This window comes from Prionailurus viverrinus, chromosome B2, assembly GCF_022837055.1.
Source record: "Prionailurus viverrinus isolate Anna chromosome B2, UM_Priviv_1.0, whole genome shotgun sequence".
Taxonomy (NCBI): Eukaryota; Metazoa; Chordata; class Mammalia; order Carnivora; family Felidae; genus Prionailurus; species Prionailurus viverrinus.
The window spans coordinates 74848546-74870915 of NC_062565.1; the positions used below are offsets into that span (position 1 = coordinate 74848546).

Sequence of the window (22370 nt, forward strand, 5' to 3'; positions counted from 1 at the left end):
ATTTAGTTGCGCTAAATTATAACAAGAGTGAACTAAAACCAGTTGTAGTACAAATGCTTTATTTTAGTGATCACTTTAAGCTGCTACTCCAAATGAAATCATTCCCCATTAGTACCAAACAATAGTAAATTTCCAGGTGGGCCTAGTTATTAAGGAAATCAGGTCTTGAAGGAAGAATTAAAAATGCCTAAGTGAGTACACAAATCAGAAAATGTGACACCATAACCAGAATGTTAAACGTAAATTAAATGTTTGACTATATAGAGTTTAAAGAGTCTTATTTTGTAGTTAAAGTAGTGAGAAGAGCGATGGCCTAGGAATTAAAGATTTTGTTCAAATCCTTTGTTCTCCTAAAGAAATGTTATCTCTCTAATCAGTTTTGTCATCTGTAAGGTAATTTCATAAGATCAAAATTTTCCAAACTGATGTCTCCCTTTGAACACTCTTCTCATCGATAGCCTTACTGCCCCAAAACAGTGTTCCATGGCAAATGATTTAGGGGTGCATTGGTTAAATCAGTTTTAACTTCTGATTTGCTTTTAACTGCAGGATTTCTCAAAACCTTTACTACTATGCTCATATGCATATAAATCTTCGGGGGAAGGTTATCAAAGCATTTTCTAAACTTACCTGGCCAGAAAGCCTATTTTCTCTCTCTCTTTTTTTAAATTATTGTCACATTGGCTTCCGTACAACACCCAGTGCTCATCCCAACAAGTGCCCTCTTCAGTGCCCATCACCCAGTTTCTTCTCTCCCCCACTCCCCCATCAACCCTCAGTTTGTTCTCTGTATTTAAGAGTCTCTTGTGGTTTGGCCAACCTGTTAACATTAGAAGTATAATTACATAGAATACCAATTTGAAAATTACTATACAGATCTTCCTCAACTTATAGGGTTGTGTCCCTGTAAACGCATCATAAATTGAAAATACCATAATTTGAAAATGCGTTTAATACATTTAATGTATGTTAAAAATGCTCAGTGTACAAGGGGCACCTGGGTGTCTCAGTCAGTTAGGCGTCTTTGGCTCAGGTCATGATCTCGCAGTTCGTGGGTTTGAGCCCCCATCAGGTTCTGTGCTGATAGCATGGGAGCCTAGAGCCTGCTTCAGATTGTGTCTCCCTCTTTCCCTGCCCCTCCCCAGTTGCCCTCTGCTTCTCTCTCTATCAGTATACTTACATTGACCTACAGTTGGGCAAAATTAACACAAAGCACATTTTATTATAAAAGTTTTGAATATCTCATGTAATTTATTGACTACTATGCTAAATGAAAAAGAGAATAATTGTGTGGATAAAGAATGGTTGTAAGTATATCAGTGGTTTGCCATCATGATTGTGTGACTGGGAGCTGTGACTTGCTGCCACTGTGAAAAATTATAAGTCAGACTCTAATAAGATGGGACTGCCTATACCTGAGCTGCGTCTTCTTTCAACTCTTAAAATTCCCTACGTTGTGCTTTTTATTTAGCTTTCAGTTTAAGCTTTCTGGAGCATGAAGATCTAGTGACAAGTCATTGGTATAACAAAAGGCTTATATTTTCCTTAATAAAATATTAAAGATGCACATAAGTTTCTATGTACTTTAATGCTTTAATTTATGGCAGAAGATTATCTTTTTCTGGTCTCTTGATGCTTTTCTTGAATCATAATTCATGTTTTGAATTTAATTTTATGGTTAAGTCATTGATTTTATTAAGGATGGCATTATAAAGTTCCAACAAGACTTGTTGATAATGACATTTTTTTTTTTTTTACTGTGATTGAGTTCCCTCGCTAGTCGTGAGTTCTTAAACTATGAAATGTAATAAAAGCCATTGGAAATGTTCTTAATCATTAATAACTAATTTTAAGAGCTTAGATCATTAGGGTTCAAGGTTAAAACATAAATTCTAAGGTAGTCTTTTCTGAGTTGCTTACAAACAGGATGTAAGTGTTGAATGCAGTCTTAAATTATTTTGCTAAATTCTGTCAGGTGTCACTAGCACACAGTGTGGCTACTTTAACTGATACTTTGTTAGGAATGATTGCTATTAATGTGCTCCTTTGTTTGAGGGGGTCAGGAGGTAAGCCTTAATTCAGGTAAATTTTCTGAAATGCAACTGTCAAGAAGTAAATAGCTGCAGTTTTTGTTTAATGGCTTACCAGCTTGCTGCTGCTGTTGTTGTTATTTTATGGGTTTGGTTTGGTGTGTGTGGGTGTGTGTTTTGGTGTTTTTGTTGTTGGTTTTTTTTTTTTAACAATTTTTTTTAGGCTGTCTCCACATCAGTGTGGGGCTCGAACTCACAACCCTGAGATGAAGAGTCGCAAACTCTACCTACTGAGTCAGCCAGGTGCACCATAGTTTACAGTTTTTATTGAAAATTTATGATATGAAAATAAGTACTTTTGATTCCCTTGTCTTTAAATGGTGATGTCCATTTTCTCTGTATTTACCTATTTACCTCTCCTTCTCCAAGCTATTCCAAGCCTAAAATATCAATGATTTTTTTTTTATTGCACAGGTCAAAGACATTGTATCAAATTTAAGAAAAATTTTACATATAATGTGCATTCATTTTGTGTGTACATTGTATACACACCCAGGTAACCAGCACAATCAAGATTTGGAACAGGCCACCACTTAGGCCTGTATTGTTAGGTTTTTGCTTCCTCCAGACACATGCTGTCCCTGTCTTGGCATGTCTACATCATACTACCCTCACTCCAATGCCACCTTGTCTGTGGATCTTTTTTTTTTTTGATTACCTCATTTTGAAGTAATTCTCTTCTGACTTTCCTGTTAGCATTTATCATTCTTGTCTATCCTTAATGGCGAAACCAATGGCACGTTCATAGTAGGCACTTGTATTTATTTGTTGACCAAATGGTAAGTGTAGTATTTCTCGAACTTCAGTCATTTTTCTATCTTCAGAACTTTGGCCATATCTGCATATTTCCTGTATACTTATTTTCTTTGTATGCATGTAGTTATTAACATAATTTTAAAGAAAACTTGAAATAACGACCATAAATAGAAAGTAGGGGTGTGTCTGGGTGACTCCGTTAGTTAAGTATCCAACTTCGGCTCAGGTCATGATCTCACAGTTTGTGAGTTCAAGCCCCGCATCAGGCTCTGTGCAGAGCCTGCTTTGAGTTCTGTGTCTCCCTCTCTCTCTGCCCCTGCCTCACCCCTGCTCACCCTCTGTCTCTCAAAAATAAACATTTAAAATGTTTTAAATAAAAAGTAGGTATCGCTTGCCATAAACAGAAGGTAGACATAAAGATGAAAATAATGGAAACAAAAGTGTTGTTAAATTCTAGAAAGTATTGGCCATTGAACACTGTTCTTTGTTTAAAGGAGAGAGAAGCAAGAATTAGAGGCGTTGATAACATTCTGCCATCAATCTGAGAACTTCCTGATGCAGTCAGGAACTGCAAGAGAATGAAGAGGGAATAAATCCCTCACTGATTCAGTGTCAGCCCATTACTTGGACCCCATAAAATCATCTCACATCTGATTGGTGGCCAAAATTTGGGGAGATAATGGATTCATCAGGGCCTGAATTCTTTAGAATTTCATCTGTGGAAGAATTTGGAAATATAGCCTCAATTGCAGATTAAAAGGTGTACTAGAGTTTGAGTTAACTTCAGAAAATAATTTAAAAATTTATGATCATTACTGAATTAGGTAAGTTTCTATTTTTTTTCCAAAAAATGTCTTTAATGTTATTAATGTTACTTTTAGAGATAAAACATCCACCTTTTTAAGCTAGTACCTTAGCTGTAAGATAAACCTTTGAATATAAAGAAATAAATCTAAATCTAAAAGTCAGTGATAGCCTTTAAATGACAAAGTGATGAGTGTTGATTCAGGAGTGATGAAATGATACTATGTTTATCTGGCAATAGCTCCTATAAGCATGGATGAGGTAATAAACTTAATATAATACCTTCTTCACTTCTTCCTCTCTTCGCTTTATAAGTTTGAGCTAGATTTTAGTATTTCCATCCTACAGAAGACATTTCTAGACTTTTTTTTCTTCTGAGGCAATGAAAAATTCTCCTCTCTTATGGAAAGAGTTTAATGTGAACAGACAGAAAAATAAATTCCCTACTCTTGTTCTGTAAAATACATCCTGTATTTCAACTTGCTGTGGTTATCTTTAGGCTTACATTGGTATTATGAGCTTCATGTTTAAATTACCATTATTTTGTGTTCACAAACCAAGAGTTCGGGTAAATAGATCATTTAGTTTGGTGTTACTGATTTCCAAAAGCCAATTTACCTAAATGGTAACACTTAGTTTATCAGTATACACAATAATTTGCTACTCAACCAGAGGTCACATTGCTGTTAATCTCAGGTTCTGGGATACAACCTCCATTTGGAAGTAAGAAAAGAGCCCTTTGGATGAATAGTCTTTATTTCATAAAAGAGATCTCACCCAAACAAGTAGTTTATTTCCTATGTCTCTACTAGAAAATCAGTATAGAAACAATGCAGATAAACTCTTAGCACTTGAAAGTAATACTGACTATAATCAGAAGAACTATAAAAGCACAGCAGTCCTTGAAATTATACAGGTAAATAACCTTACGTTTCCATTTGCTTTTGTTTGTGCTGTATCAGCTACTTGAAACTCTTAGGATATGTGTTATGATCAATCAAATTTTCCAAATAGCTGGAACTCTTGTTTATTATATACCACAAATGCCATCCCAGTCTGCTATGATACTTTCTGCTTGTCTTCAGCATGATGCACTTTGCCCAGTGGCTTTTCGTATACACTTAACACATGTCCTACAATATCTTGATTTTAAAATTTCCTGGACAGTTTTTCTCCTGAGGAAAAATATAGAATGTAGTACTTGCTTTAAAGTTAGTGTCTGTCATTTTGGAAGAAAAATAAATATTAAGCGACTTCTATTTTGTATACCAGCAATTCCATAAATGTTACCACCAGTTGATCAGGAGTCTACTCTTAAGCCTGAGTGAGGGGTTCTAGCAACACGATTATTTTCTTCTTTTGTTTTATTTATTTTTTGAGAGAGAGTGCACACGTGTGCAAGCTGGGAGGGGCAGAAAGCAAGGGGGACAGAGGATCTGAAGCAGGCTCTGCACTGACAGCAGGGAGCCCAGTGTGGGGCTCAAACTCATGAACCATGAAATCATGACCTGAGCTGAAGTCAGGCACTTAACAGACTGAGCCACCCAGGTGCCCCCAAGATGATTTTTATGGCACCTGTCATTTTATTAGAAGGTGTCCCAAGCATCCCTGATGTTAGTGATTTGAGGTTGCGTGTTAGTTTTATGTGATGCGATAAGTACTGTTTTTATTACGTCTTTTAAGTTATAGAGCATGGATTGTTGATGGATTCCTTCACTTTGCCAAAGGTTTTTATTTTGATGTAGTCCCAGTATTTTCTTTCCATTGCCAGTAGAAACACATCTAGAAAAATGTTGCTGTGTCCAGTGTCAGAAATTACTACCTGTGTTCTCTTCTAGGATTTTTATGGTTTTAGGTCTTTAGTCCATTTTATTTTTGTGTATGGTATTAGAAAGTGGTCCAGTTTCATTCTCTTACATATAGTTATCACGTTTTCCCAGCACCATTTATTGAAGAAACCTTCCCTCATTGTCTATTCATGCCTGTTTTGTTACAGATTAATTAACCATATAAACATGGGTTTAATTCTGGGCTCTCTGTTCTGTTTCATTGATCTATGTGTCCATTTTTATGCCAGTACTGTACTGTTTTTTTACTAGAGCTTTGTAGTATATCTTGAAATTTAGAATTGTGATACCTCCAACTTTATATCAGTAAGGGGTTAATATCCAAAATATATAAAGAATTATACAACTCAACACCAAAAAAACCCCATACAATCCAATGAAAAAACGGTCAGAAGATCTGAATAGATTGTTGTTCAAAGAAGACGTACAGATGGGCAACAGACACATGAAAAGATGCTCAACATCAATCAGGGAAACACAAATCAAAACCACAATGAGATATCACCTTACACCTGCCAGAATGGCTAAAATAAAAAAGACAAATAATCACTGTTGGTGAGGATGTGGAGAAAAAGGAATCCCTGTGTACTATTGGTGGGAATGCATATGGGTATAACCACTGTGGAAAACAGTGTGGAGGTCTCTCAAAAATTAAAAACACAAATACTATATGATCTAGTAATTACACTACTGTGTATTTACCAAACAAATGAAAACACTAACTTGAAAAGATATATGCACCCTATGTTTATTGCAGCATTTTTTATAACAGTCAAGATATGGAAGCATCCTAAGTCCACTGATCATTGGATAAGGAAGATGTGGTGCATAATACACACATGATGGAAAATTATGTGGACTTTGTCTTTTTGCAACAACATGGATAGACCAATAAAGGGTATTATGCTAAGTGAAATAAGTCAGGCTGAAAAAGATAAATATCCTATGATTTCACTCATGTGGAATCAAAAGAAACAAATGAGTGAGCAAACAAAAACCAGAATCAGACCTACAGAGAACTGATGGTTGCAGGAGGGGTGGGGGTGGGAGAATGGTAAAATAGGTAAAGGGGAGTGGAGATGTAGGCTTCCAGTTGTGGAATGAACAAATCACTGGAATAAAAGGCACACCATGAGGAATATAGTCAATGATATTGTAGCAGTGTTGTGTGATGACAGGTGGTGGCTACATTTGTGGTCAGCACACCGTAATGTGTAAACTTGTCAAATACCTGAAACTAATGTAACATTGTGTGTCAGCTGTACTTAAATTGTTTTGGGGTGCCTGGGTGGCTCGGTAGGTTAGGCGACCGACTTCAGCTCAGGTCATACCTTGCAGTCTGTGGGTTCAGGCCCTGTATTGGGCTCTCTGTGCTGACAGTTCAGATCCTGGAAGCTGCTTCAGATTCTGTGTCTCCCTGTCTCTCTGCCCCTTCCTCGCTTGCACTCTGTCTCTCTCAAAAAGAAATAAACATTAAAAAAATTTTTTAATTGTTTGAAATAAAAGAGGAAAATATTTTGAGAATAAACTTTTTAGTCATCTATGGCAGCACAGATTATCCCAAAACATAGTGACTTAAAACAGTAAAACCTCTCAGAGTTTCTTTCAGAAGGATTTGAGAGAGCAGTTTGGCTGTGAGGTTCTGACTTCAGTTTTGTGAGGTTGCAGTCAGATGTTGGCCTGAACTGCTGTCATCTTTAGGTTTGATTGGGGTTGGAGAAACCCTTTCCAAAGTGGGTCACTCACATACTAGCAAGTTGTTGCAGGCTGTTGAAGGGAGGCCTGAGTTTCTCTCTGGAGGGCAACTTGAAGTGTCCTTATCACATAAGGCTAGGTTGCCCCAGAATGAGTGATCCATGAGATATCACATAGACCAGCAGTGATTTTGTGTAAGAGGTGTGACTGTATAACAGTATGAATATCAGGAGTTGAGGATCATTGGAGGTCATCCTGGAAGCTAGCTACCACACGAATGTATAAAGAATTACAGCTCAGCAACAAAAAGACAACCAATTAAATGAGGAAAGACTTAAATAGACATTTCTCCAAAGATTATATACAAATGGCCAAAGCATATGAAAAGGTTTTCAGCATCATTGATTATTAGAGAAATGCAAGTCAAAGCTGTGTTGAGATATCACCTCACACCCATTTGAATGGCTACTATCAAAAAACTGAAGCGTGTTGGCAAGGATGTGGAGAAATTAGAAGCCTTCTGCAATGTTGGTAGAAATGTAAAATGGGCAATCCCTATCAAAATAACACCAACATTCTTCACAGAGCTAGAACAAACAATCCTAACATTTGTATGGAATCAGAAAGACCCCAAATAAATAATGCAATCCTCCAAAAGAAAACCAAAGCTGAAGGCATCCCAATTCTGGGACTTCAAGCTGTATTACAAAGCTCTAATCATCAAGACAGTATGGTACTGGCACAAAAACAGATACATAGACCAATGGACTAGAGAACCCAGAAATGGACCCACAGATGCATGGCCAACTAATCTTTGACAAAGCAAGAAAGAGTATCTGATGGAAAAAAGACAGTCTCTTTAGTAAATGGTGCTGGGAGAACTGGACAGCAACGTGTGAAGAATGAACCTGGGCCATTGTCTTACACCATACACAAAAATAAACTCAAAACAGGTGAAAGACCTAAATGTAAGATAGTCATCAAGATCCTAGAGGAGAAAGCAGGCAACAACCTCTCTGACCTTGGCTGCAGCAACTTCTTACTTGACATGTCTATGGAGGCAAGAGAAATAAAAGCAAAAATGAACTATTGGGACCTCATCAAGATAAAAAGCTCCTGCACAGCAAAGGAAACCGTCAACAAAACTAAAAGGCAACTGACAGAAAGGGAGAAGATATTTGCAAATGACATTTCAGATAAAGGGCTAGTATCCAAAAATCTATAAAGAACTTATCAACCTCAACACCCAAAAAACAAATAATCCAGTAAAGAAATTGGCAAAAGACACTAATAGATACTTTTCTAAAGAAGATATCCAGATGGCTAAACATGGAAAAATGTTCAACATCACTCATCATCAGGGAAATACAAATCAAAACCACAATGAGATGCCACCTTACACCGTCAGAATGGCTAACATTAACAACTCAGGCAACAACAGATGTTGGCGAGGATGCAGAGAAAGAGGAACCCTTTTGCACTGCTGGTGGGAATACAAACTGGTGCGGCCACTCTGGAGAACAGTATGGAGGTTCCTCAAGAAATTAAAAATAGAACTACCCTTCAACCCAGCATTTCCACTACTAGACATTTTATCCAAAGGATACGGGAGTGCTCATTCGAAGGGGCACATGCACACCAGTGTTTACAGCAGCACTATCGACAGTAGCCAAAGTATGGAAAGAGTTCAAGTGTCCGTCGACTGGTGAATGGATAAAGATGTGGTGTGTATGTGTGCGTGTATATATACAAATATACATAATGGGACATTAGTCGGCAATCAAAAAGAATGAAGTCTTGCCATTTGCGGAACATAGATGGAACTAGAGTGTATTATGCTAAGCGAAGTAAGTCAGAGAAACAAGTATCACATGATTTCACTCATGTGGAATTTAAGATACAATACAGATGAACATAAGGAAAGGGAAGCAAAAGTAATATAAAAACAGAGAGGGAGACAAACCATAAGAGACTCAAAAACAATAAACTGAGGATTGCTAGCAGGGTGTTGGGTGGGGGCATGAGCTAAATGGGCGAGGGGCATTAAGGAGTATACCTGGGATGAGCACTGGGTGTTATATGTAAGTGATGAATCACTAAATTCTATTTGTGAAATTATTATTACACTATATGTTAACTAACTTGGATTTAAGTTTAAAAATGAGTAAAATACAATGACTTTGAAGGAAAAAAATGTAAAGTGGTACAGCTGCTATGGAAAACAGTATGGTGGTTCCTCTTAAAAACAGAACTGCCATATGGTCCAGCATTCCCACTTCTGAGTATGTATTCAAAAGAATTGAAAACAGGATCCTGAAGAGATATTTGCACACTCAAGTTCACAGCAGCACTACTCACAATAGCGTAGAGGTAGAAACAAGGTAAATGTCTCTGAATAGGTGAATAGATAAATATATATCGACATGGAATATTATTTAACAAAAAGGAAGGAAATCCTCTCACATGCTACAACATGGATGAACCTTAAGGATGTTATGTTAGGTGAAATAAACCAGTCACAAAAAAGACAAAATACTTTATGGTTCCCCTTACATGAAGTATCTGAAGTAGTTAGATTAGTTAGAAGTAGAAAGTAAAATGGTGGTTGCCAGAAGCTGGGGAAGAGGGAAAAGAAGAGTTGATTTTTAATGTGTATAAAGCTTCAGTTTTGCAAAACGAAAATATTCTGGAAGTAAATTGCACAATGTGAATACACTTAACACTATACACTTAAAAATGGTTAATTTTGTATGTTTTTACTGCAACTGAAAAAAGATAAATGACATGAAACTTTTAGCAACATGAAGCATATATGCATTTTAAAATGCTAGGGGATCCTGGGTGGTCAGTCGTTTAAGTGTCCAGCTCTTGATTTTGGCTTAGGTCATGATCTCAGGGTTGTAAGATCAAGCCTTGTGCTGTTGACGCAGAGCCTGCTTGAGATTCTGTCTCTCCCTCTCTCTCTGCCCCTCCCCTGCTTGTGTGCTCTCTCTCTCTCAAGTTAGATAAAATAGACATTTTTTTAAAAATGCTATTCTGTAATGAAAGCCATGTTTCTAAATATTGGAGAAGGGGCTGATTAAAGAATGAGCCTAAAGGGGTTGAATCAGAAGATGTACTCGCTCAGTTGGTAGAATATGCAACTGTTGATTTTACGGTCATGAGTTCAAGCCCCAGCTTGGGCATAAAGCTTACTTTAAAAAAAAAAAAAAGAAGAAGAAGAAGATACCATACAGAGTCATAGCATTTTGAATATAGTTTGATAGGAAAATTTGAAATGATGAAAGAGAGAATGGGGCATACCCAGAAAGAGCACATACAAAGGCCCTGAGGTAGGAGGTGGCAACAAGTTTTGTACAGTTGGCTAGTGTTAAAAAATATATATATATATATATAATATATAATATATATATATATTATATATATATATATATGCAATGATGCTTGTTAAAGATGGTAAGGCCAACTTCATTAAGGATCATCATGATAGATATAGGGACCACTGCAATGGGGTTTGGCAGTGGAGGAGAGAAATTGGTCTCTACTCTGAATACAGCATGGGCAAGTGTTGGTTTGTAACCTCCTCAGAACCTGTATCTAAAATCTGAAACCCAACCCTGTCTATAGAGGGAAGGGAGAGACAGAACAAAGAGGGCAAGCATTCCAGATTTGTAAGTGGCAAGTTTAATAAGTGAGGGAATTTACATATAGGGCTTGTCTTGGGTGGCCTTAAAACAAGTAGATCTCCACACTCACTCACCTGCCAGAATCTTAAAAATTTATATAGAGACCTTAACTGGGTTCGGTCACGTACCCAGTTCAGGTAGCCCCCACACCATATTTCTATCTCAAGGCTGTATGCTTAGATGAGCTTCTGGAAGCAGGAAAGGCAAACAGAACACACATCCTAAGGACAGGAGAGGAAGTGGGTGCTTTATAAAAAAATTTCTAATTTAGAACATGCCCCTAATCCAACATGGATCTTCACATCAGTCTTGGGCATCCTTAATTTAAGGACAACCTCACCTATAATTCTATTTGGAGATGTACGACCCATCCTGCAATACGTTTCCAGGATTAATCCCACTTGAGACTGTATTTTTACTTTTTTTGAAATTGTTTTCTCAGGGGAGTAGTAGATTGTGTTCCTGTACATACTGAGTAGAATGCCCCTTTCACTGTGGTCATTTATTGGAATAGAATCACTGTTTTACATATAACCAGACAAAACCCTTTAATATTAGAATTTATAGTTTTTTGGGTTTTTTTATTTTTTTTATTTTTATTTTTTTTTAATTTTTTAGGTCCCCAAACTTGCTTTTCCCTCCCGTACATTTTACTGTCATTATTTCCCATGGACAGGGAATGAGTTTCTTTTTTTTTTTTTTTTAATTTTTTTTTTCAACGTTTGTTTATTTTTGGGACAGAGAGAGACAGAGCACGAACGGGGGAGGGGCAGAGAGAGAGGGAGACACAGAATCGGAAACAGGCTCCAGGCTCCGAGCCATCAGCCCAGAGCCTGACGCGGGGCTCGAACTCATGGACCGCGAGATCGTGACCTGGCTGAAGTCAGACGCTTAACCGACTGCGCCACCCAGGCGCCCCGAATTTATAGTTATTTTGCCTTATACTTTAACCTACACACTTTCAGTATTGAGCAGTGACATAGGTTTGGGGTATTCAGTGTTCATCTCTGGTCCTTGTCCTTAAGCCAACATCTAGAAGGAACGACAGAAATGTATGTACTTACATTATTATGGTGTTTTTATATATTTTGAGAGAGGGCACGCAAAGTGAGGGAAGAAGCAGAGAGAGAGGGAAGAGAGAATTCTGTGCCATCAGCACTGAGCCCAATGTAGGGCTCGATCCCATGAACCATGAGATCATGACCTGAGCTGAAATGAAGAGTTGGATGCTTAACCAGCTGAGCCACCCAGGTGCTGCTATTATGATGTAAGAAAATAAGTGGAATAGGAAAAGAACAGGGTCTAAAAACTGGATAAAGAGTCAAGAGAAGCTATATAATCTGAACAGGTTTTTGAAAAATTGGGTAAGAGAGGAGAGGTAGGATAGGTCAGGCAGAAGAATTAAGAGTTGTGGGGAAAAGTTCAAAAAGATAATGATTATGAACCAGGCCCAGTGGTCAGCCTGCCAGAGTTCTTCCCAGTTCCTCCTCTTAACTCTGTGTGAAATATCAAACACCAGAATGTTCATATGTACATGGCTGTGTGAGCAAACCTGAAGATTACATGAGATAATTTGTGTAAAAGGCTTAGCATGGTACCTACCACAGAGTGATTACGAAGTCAGTGTGAGCTGCTGTCATATCATCATCATCATCTTGAATAATGTATGGGCAGTGCTTACTTGGCTGCTATGCTTTGGGAGCAGGATGTTATCTTTAACTCAAGGGCATATGTTTAGTTTCATTATTATACCTATTAACTATTTGATCCTTAAGAAAGAATCCTAGCTACCTATTAACGGATTATTTTAGGTTGTAATACGTGCTCACACTGTTCTATTTTCTAAATTACTTTTCTTCATGATGCTTATATGTCACACAAAATCAGCGATTAAAACTAGAAGGAATCTTTAGTTATAATTTTTACAGAATTCAAACTATTTCTAACAGATGGATAATTTTTTATATGTTGATTAATTTTACTCTCTTTTTTCCAAGTAAATAAAATTTGCTGTTTGTCATCTTGGCAGAATTATGAGATTTTTGATTTTTATATCTTGGATTTTATTTTTATGATTTTCATTGAGATTAAAAGTGAAAATATAAATATCTAACTGTCAGAATTTTCTTCAACTAGAGATTTGCATCTAATTAATTTTAAAAGATTTGACCTCTAGGAGTATCATATTTAATGGATTTCCTTTTCAGTCCTAGAAAAGGACATTCTAGAGTGACATTGTCCACATTTAAGTAGTTACACTAAATAAGGATGCTAAAACTGAGCTAATATTTTAAAATGTAACTAGATAGAGCACATTTTTAATAGGTGTTTTTGTGAGAATCTTCCAATTTTTTAAAGTTCTATTAAGTACTTTAATATGACCATATGAATATAGTCTGTTTGAAGGGAATGAGGTCAAGTGTGACTGTAGTGTTTAAAAAATAGAACTGTAGCTTTGCTCTTTTCTCCAGATTTCTCAGGAAAGAAAAAAAGCAAATCGTTTGTGAGCAGTGTTTACATTTATAGATTCATTTATTCAAAACCTATTTGAGGGCTGCTCATACAAGTCCAATAAGGCTTCTAACTTCATGGCATTTGCATTGCAATAAGGGAATGTAGATTTAAAAAACAAGCAAATAATAGGAAATTTCAGTCCGAAATAGTGCTAGGAAGGACATAATATGATATTCTAGAATAGATGTTCAGATTGTGGGCTTGGCGTAGGCCACTTGAGATCGACTGTTCAAAAAAGGCTTTTCTGAGGGTTTGATATTACTTGGAGTATGGGAAGGAATTTGCCACACAGAGTTGACCTTTGAGCTTTTGGGTGCAGAGAATAGCAAATACAAAACGCCCTACAGTGCAAAAAATGTTGGTGTATTTAGTATGGATATTCCCATAATGACTTAATATGATTTTAAAAGATCTATAGCTTCTCTGTGGAGGATAGATTATAAGGGTTTAAGAATAGAAGCAGACCTTAACCAGGATAATAGAAAATGAAAAGTGACGTTTTGTATACGTTTAGGATATGTTTGTTAACAAATGCTGTTTGAAACTATAGGACTAGAGGAGATAACTCTAGAGAAGAGGTGAGAGTTCCTGATTGAGCCTGGAAGTAGTTCAACATTTAAAAAATAATAATAAAGTGAAATTTGAATAAGGGTGCCTGGGTGGCTCAGTTGGTTAAGTGTCCAACTTCGGCTTATGTCATGATCTCAGGGTTTATGGGCTGGAGCCTGCTTCCGATTCTGTGTCCCCTGACTCTCTGCTCCTTCCCTACTCACACTCTCTCTCTTTCTCAAAAATAAACATTAAAAAAAATTTTTTTTAATAAAATTTGAATAGAGAAGAGGTGCTGACACAGATTGGAGAAGACTGGTTAGAGAAGTCAGAACATCCCTTGAAAATGAAGAGTCCTGGTTGCCAAAAACTGGGTATTGAATACTGAGGAGAAATTAAGATGAGGGGCTGGAGAAATGACCATTGACTTTGTCTAAAGCAGTTTACTGGTGACTCTTACGTGGGTGGTTTCCCTGCAGATCATTGTCCTAAGACATTTTTGAGTAGGCCAAAGAGTGAAGAGATAAGGAAATGATGAGTATAGGAAAATCTTTCAGAAAGTTTTGTAATGAGGGAGGACAGAGAAATGGGTTGATAGCCAAAAAGTCTGTGAGAGTCAAGAGGAAGCTATGGCTTTTAGTTTCTCACTGTGGGATATTCCAGGCCTTTGTCTATAGGCTGATGGAGAATGATCCTGCACAGGAAGAGAAATTGGTGCTGAAGAAGAGTAAACCAATAAGGCACTTAAGGGAAATTCTTGAGAGGTAACAGGAGATGGGATCCAGAGCAAAAGAGTGGGTCTTTGATGGAGGAGGGTCCTTTGTTCCTCAGAACAGGAGGGAAAGTAGAGAGTATGGATATAAGTGGAGATAGATTTGCAGATTTGTTGAAGGGACTATAAGCATTCTTTTTGCTTCTGTTTTCTTAGTTAAATTGGAAGTTGGGTCTTTAGCAACAATGGAGGGATGTAGTATTAGATTTTTGAAAAGAATAGAAGGTATGAATAATTGTGTCAGTAAATTTACTAAGGAAACAGTGGATTAGAACAGTGTTGAACTCCTGTTTGAGGTTTGTTTCTCAATTTAAAATGCAATCAGTCAGCCTATGGTTGTATGATTTTTCTTCAGCAGTGTTCAATTGTTTGGGCTCACGCATGGAAAAAGTAGGTAATAGAGTTCAACTAAGATTGGGATTTTGCCAGGTAAGTTTGAAGGGAGTATGGAAACTTTACTCCCTGGCCCTGAAGTCAGATGGATATAAAAGAGGAATGAAGAGTAGTGGTTAAGAGTTAGAACTCTAAAGCTAGACTGTTTATGTCTAAATCTCTGACTCTATCGTTTTTACTAAACGTATCGTATCACGTAATATTTCTATGCCTCAGTCTCTTTATCTGTAAGTGTGGACCATAATGTTTACTTCATAGGATTAAATTAACATATGCAAAACATTTGAGTGGTGCCTGGCACATAGTAAGCCACAATATAAGGTTAGCTAAGGTGTTCCTACCTCTGCTGCATCAGAGGAGGTCTTATCCTGAGAAGGTAGTTAGGACCAGAAGGCAGCCAGACATGCAGAGAAAAGCTGAAGATCTGTTGATCCCATATTTGGAGTTTCTTAGAGTGTGTACTATTTGAAGGTTTGAGATTGGGTCAGATGAGGGGACATACAGATCATTAGGGTTCTTGTGGGTACTTAAACCGATTAATGAAATACCTGGTAGGTGTTTTCTTCCTCCCAGGAAGTTTCCAATTTTCTGGAATAACTAGCTTTATGAGTTGATTAAATAAACTATTCACTAAAGAGTATTAGTGTGTCAGTATTGAAACCCAGAACTTTTGACCAAAATGAGATAAATGTGTTAATAATTGTCTTATTTGTTAGATTGTAATAGTTACCGAATAATTTTTAATTTAGGCAAAACAGTTTGGAAAGAATGTCTACTATATATCTATATAGCAGTTTTTAAAGTACTTTTTCATTCATAATCAACAAGTAAAGTTTTTCACCCTGAATTACATGGCGCTTTCAGAATGTATTCATTTACGTACCTGGAATGTGATAAAACTCTTGGACAATCCCCAGATATATCTGTAGAATTGGCTAATACTGAATAGTTCTTTGTCTCTTCAGCCCTCCCCCAAACTTTTCATGGCAAAGGAGAGGGGGAAGCCAGGAGCTCAGCTAGTAATAAGCAAATCAGCCAAAGTATCCTTGTGTGGTTATTTTGTGAAACTAGGTCTACTCATTTTTTATAACGATTTAAACAAAATTTTTTAAGATTCAGATGGTCTATTGGAATGTTTTGTTTCTTGAATACAGCCTTATCACCCTGTAATGTGTGAAAACATAAATATATATACTTCCCTGATAATTTTCATAAGCTTTAATTTGCCTAGAGAATCTATGCCTTCTTTTTTAAACAGCTATTTTGTTTCATTTTTATATTTGAATGAGACAAAAACACTGCACTAAATCATGCTTTATGACAATTCAGGTCCAGTTTATATGAGTTGTAAGTTTGAAAGCATAGCTGAATTGTCAGGTGATACGATTACAGATTAAGGTCAAAAACCTACTTGTTAGCAGCTCCTGAAAGAAAAAAGAAATTTTATTAAGTGTAACTTTATTTTTTCAGTGTTATATTAGTTACAGGTGTACAATATAGTGATTCAGCAATTCCATATTGAAAGAAAAACTATAAATGCCATTCTGACTTTACCTGTATCACTTTAAGAACAAACCACAATTTTTATTTTTATTTAGTGATTTTTACTTTTTCAAGTTTCCTAGTTATATTAAATAGTTACTGTACTACCGGGAATAGGTTTTGGGCTTTGTTTTTTGGTTTTTGTTTTTAATTTCAAACAAACAAAAAACCACCTCATTTGATAGAGGTGGTAGAATTGGCAGGTTTCTTGTTTAGGGTGATATAAATGTTCTCTATGTTAGAGAACATTTCTCTGGTGAGAAATCTTGGTTGTGGTGATGGTTTTATGGGTGTGTACATCAGTCAGAACTTAGAAGGTATGTTAAATATGTGCAGTTTAATAAAAATAGTTAAAAAAAAATTCCACACATTTGGCAATGACACATTTTTTTTTAAAGTATTTATTTTTGAGAGAGTGTAAGCAGGGAAGATGCAGGGAGAGAGGAGGACAGAGGATCTGAAGTGGGTTCCCTGCTGATAACAGAGTTCAAAACCAATACCTTGAGATCATGACCTGAGCTGAAATCAAGAGTCTGATGCTTAACCAACTGAGCCACCCAGGCACCCTGGCAATGACACATTTTAATTTGCATTCATGAGACAACTGGATATAATTTAGTCACAGTCTTCAGTTTTCCATTTTACTACCAGTAAGTTCAGAGCCATATCTGCCTCTTAATTACAATTTACTAGTCCTTATAATTTGCATACTTGCTTCCTAGTACTTTTTAATTTTTATTGGTGATAATGGTAGCAATAAGTTTTTAGAGCATTTTCTATGTGCCAGGCACTCTGATAAGTTTAATATGTTCTTTATCTGATCTTGGCAACCATTGAGTTGGGTATTATCATCTTGGTTAATAAATGAGGAAACTGAAGTTTGGCGTTTTGCCCAAGGTCATACAGCTAAGTGTTAAGTAGGATTTGGATTCTCAGCTGTCTTGACTTTAATTCCTGTGCTTGGAGACTCTGCCGCCTATTGCCTATCTTTTTGTGGGCTGGCGGGTTCTACAAAACACTGTTTTGTTGTTAAATATATGCATTTCTTATGAAGTGAAACTACATTTCTGAAGAAGAGGCAGTGTATAAAGTTTCCTTGATCCAATATGAGAAAAGATGTATTCGCATTATGATCTAAGTCATTGGTGTTCAAAGTGTGATTTGTGAGCCATTCACAAATTCTTTGTTAAGAAAACTTGAAATAAGCACAGATGAAAGTAAGCATTTAGACATTTTTATAGCAATTTTATATTCCTACAACAACTATGTACATGATTTATATCAGTCACCAGTGGATTAGGGTAAAACTGGTTCTTTGAAAAGAACTTTGGAAAGTACTGATCTAAGCCACTTTGAAATAAAATATGGAAAAAAATACTTGAGAGCTGGAATTTGCATTTATCATATATTGGATTAAAAATTCAAAAGTGATACATCCCTAGACTTCTTCTGATATGCCATAAGTGATTTTATTTTCATTAAAAATAATTGAAGAAGCAGAACCTAATTTCTAGTCCCAGGATCTGGCAATCTTTTCACACAAAAATACCATAACTCCCTGCTGATGAAACTTCTACAAAATGTCCTGTCTCATTTTTCAGCTGTTTGCGTAAGATTTTGTTTTTCATGTTCTACCTAGTGTTATATGTATCTATACTGTATGAACTCTTTTTAGTTATATTTAAGTGTTTAGACAACTTTTAGCAAAATAGAAAAGAAACAATCAAATTTCTTACCTGACTGAACTTTTTTTTAGCTGCAAACACATTAAAGAGTTCTAAGCTCCACAAACTTAGCTGGTCATTACTGGTTAGTTTTTTTATACTGAATAAAAAAAAAGTATGTCTGCAGAATATGCCAATTGAGGTAATATTGCTTCACAATTACATCATTACTCTGATTACAGTTAATATGCTGGGAGTTCAAGGAAGAGATCTGGCAAGAGATAGAAATTTGGGAGTTGTCAGAAGATAGAAGGAGTATTAATTAGGTTCCTAGAAGGAAGCAGGATTTACTTAGATGCTTGAAATGAAGAGATTTTGATAGAGACCACTCATAAGCTTGCAGGCAGAGTTTAGGGAGAAAACGGCCTGTTGTCACACACAGACACACACACACACACACACACACACACACACACAGTGGTTTTTGAGTTCTAGGAGAGAAGCTAGTTACCAGAAACAAGTGCGAAAGGTTAATATGTGCCAGACAGTACTAACTGATGCATATGCTCATTTGATTTTTTCTGTATGGTAATAATTATTATGGTCGCATAACCTTCCCTCGTAGAACTGCTGCCTTTTGCTGCATCCCAGAGATTTTGGACTGTTGTGTTTTCATGTTCATTTGTCCCCATGTATTTTTTTATTTTCTCATAGATTTCTTGGTCGACCCAATCATTGTTTAGTATCATGTTGTTTAGCATCAATATATTCATGTGGTTTCCAGATTTTTTCTTGTAATTGACTTCTAGTTTCATACCATTGTGGTCAGAAAAGATGGTTGGTATGATTTGAGTCTTTTAAAATTATTGAGACTTGTTGTTATTGAGACATGGCCTAACGTGATGTATCCTGGAGAATGTTTGATGTGCACTTGAAAAGAGTTTGTATAGTGCTCTTTTTGGACAGAATGTTCTGTATACATTGGGACTATCTGGTCTAATGTGTCATTCAAAGCCACTGTTTCCTTGTTGATATTCTGTGGATGATCGTGCCATTGATGTAAGTAGGGTGTTAAAGTCCGCTACTATTATCATATTACTGTCAATTTCTTCTTTTTTGTCTGCTAACATTTGCTTTATTTAAGAGAGAAGGGAGCAGAAAACCTATCAGAAGAACAAATAGCTAAAAACTTTCCTAATCTAAGTAGGGAAACAGACATGCAGATCCAGAAACGCAGAGAGCCCTTAAGATTAATCCTAGGAGGTCCCCACCAAAACACATAATTAAAATGACAAAAAGTAAAGATAAGTAGAAAATTTTTAAAGGAGCAAGAGAAAACAGTTACAAACAAGGGAAACCCCATAAGGCTATTAGCTGATTTTTTGGCAGAACCTTTGAAGGCCAGAAGGAAGTGGCATGATATGTTTAAAGTTCTGAAAGGAGAAAATGTACAACTAAGAATACTCAGTAAGGTTATCGTTTGGAATAGAAGGAAAGGTAAGGGATTTCCCAGAGAAAAGTTAAAGAAATTTATCACCACTAAGTCAGTCTTATCAGAAAATGTTAAAGGGAATTCTTTAACTCGAACGGAAAGACCATAACTATTAGAAAATTATGAGAGGAAAAAAATTCACAGGTAAAAGCAAACATGTAGTAAATGTAGTAAATTAATCATTTATAAAGCCAGTATGAGGTGAAAACACCAAAGTAGAAAAATCAGCCAAGGTATACACAAAATGAAAAGATGTTAAATACGACATATACATAAATGTGACAAAGGAGTAAAAATTTAGTGATTTTAGAATGTGTTCAAACTTAAGCAACCATCAATTTAATAGAGACTGCTTATATATAAGATGACATATATGAATCTAATAATAACCACAAATCAAAACCTACAGTAGACACAGAAAAAAGAGAAAGGAATCCCAGTATAACACTAAAGAAAGCCATCAAACAACAGGGAAGAGAGCAAGAAAAGAACAGGGAAAAACTACAAAACAGGGAAAAACTACCACCTCAGGCCTAAAGACACAGACTAAAAACGACGGATTGCAGAAAACATATACTGTGCAAGTGGAAGTGAAAAAAACCAGGGTAGCAATACTTATATCAGACAAAATAGACTTTAAATCTTTCAAAAAAGATTGTCTTTTGTCCCTGAAGCACACATTGCTGTGTGTGTTTATGGTTACATCTAGTTTAAAAGATTTTTATTAACCATAGATTAATGATAAAACAGCTTACAGAATTGTTAATTCATTCCCAGTCTCAACTATTATACTTACATCACTGTGTATGAATCCAACTTGAGCTTAACTATCTGTTCCAAGTTATGTGCTGTGCCACATACAAATAAGTAGGAAATAGAGTTCCTGCTTTCAAAGACTTCTTCCCAATTAGGGGAATTGTATATTGAATCTGTGAAACAAAATCAATGTTGAAAGGGAAGACAGTTAAGATTAGTTTTGGTTCATTTAAGTTCATTTTGGATTTCTCGCAGTACTTCAAAATACTGCTTTGTTTTGTTGCTGTTAAAGTCCAGGGTATAAAGATATAATAACAATGTAAGTTTTTTTCCTGCATAAATTTTACATTATTTAAAATTTTTTTTTTAACATTTATTTATTTTTGAGACAGAGAGAGACAGAGCGTGAACGGGGGAGGGTCAGAGAGAGGGAGACACAGAATCTGAAGCAGGCTCCAGGCTCTGAGCTGTCAGCACAGAGCCCGACGCCGGGCTCGAACCCACAGACCACGAGATCATGACCTGAGCCGAAGTCGGATGCCTAACCAACTGAGCCACCCAGGCGCCCCAGACATTATTTTAAACCACAAGGGCCTGCCCCTCCCAATTGGGAATGAAAGTATCATGCATTAGGTCAGGGTTATTCTCTTTATTCTGCACCTAGACATAGTGCTTGGCGCTTTGTGTACTGAAGTAAGTCAAGTGTTTAAGATAATTATTGTCTGCAAAAATAGGATTTGAGGATTTGTCTGTTTTTATTTTTATGGATAAAAGAATTAAGGTAGAGAACTGGGTAGTTTGTATCATTCTGTCACAACCTTAACCAAAAATTTTTTTTGATTTAATAAATTCATAGATTCTTATCCTTTTTTCAGTGCCAACAGGTATTACTAATATAGGTTATATTCTCTAGAGTAGGGACTCTTAACCTTTTTGAGGATTTTGTTAAAAACCATTTTTGAGAATGTTATAAAAGCAGTAGACTCTCTCCCCAATAAAATATAAGAGGTAAATTTTGCATGTAATTTGAGGTAATTCACAGGTCCCTAAGGCCCCATTATATAAAAATGTAGATGTACTGGTATGCACACATATATACATACTTACCTTCATTGAGATAAAATTCGCCTACCATACAATTCACCTATTTAAAGTGTATGATTTAGCAGTTTTCAGTACAGAGTTGTATGACCATCTTTACAGTCATTTTTATTTATTGAAGTATAGTTAAGATACAGTGTTATATTAGTTTCAGGTGTACAGTAATAATTCAACAGTTCTGTACTTTACTCAGTGCTTATCAAGATAAGTGTAGTCTTAATCCCCTTATGTATTTCATACATACTCCAACTGACCTCCCTTATTGCAACTACTGTTTGTTTTCTGTATTTAAGAGTTTGGGTTGTTTTTTTTAATCTATTTTTCTCTTTGTTCATTTGTTTCTTAAATTCCACATGACTGAAATCATATTTGTCTTTCTCTGTCTGACTTTGCAAATGGCACTATCTCATTTTTTATGGCGCAGTAATATTCCATTGTGTCTACAGATACCACATCTTTTTTATCCATTCATCTATCAGTGGACACTTGGGTTGCTTCCATGTCTTGGCTATTATAAATAATACTAAATAAATAAACATAGGAGTGCATATGTCTTTTCATTTTATTTGAGTAAATTCCCACTAGTGGATCATATGGTAATTCTATTTTTAATTTTTTGAGGAACCTCCATACTGTCTTCTGTAGTGGCTACACCAATTTGCATTCCCACCAGCGGTGCATTGGGGTCTCTTATTCTCCACATCCTTGC

At 36.2% G+C, this 22370-nt stretch overlaps 1 protein-coding gene across 8 annotated transcripts in view; it reads left to right on the forward strand.

The window, feature by feature from the left end:
• DOP1A (DOP1 leucine zipper like protein A) overlaps nucleotides 1–22370 on the forward strand; it is a 113793-nt gene that overhangs the window by 1043 nt on the left and 90380 nt on the right. The gene's annotated exons all lie outside the window — the stretch shown is intronic.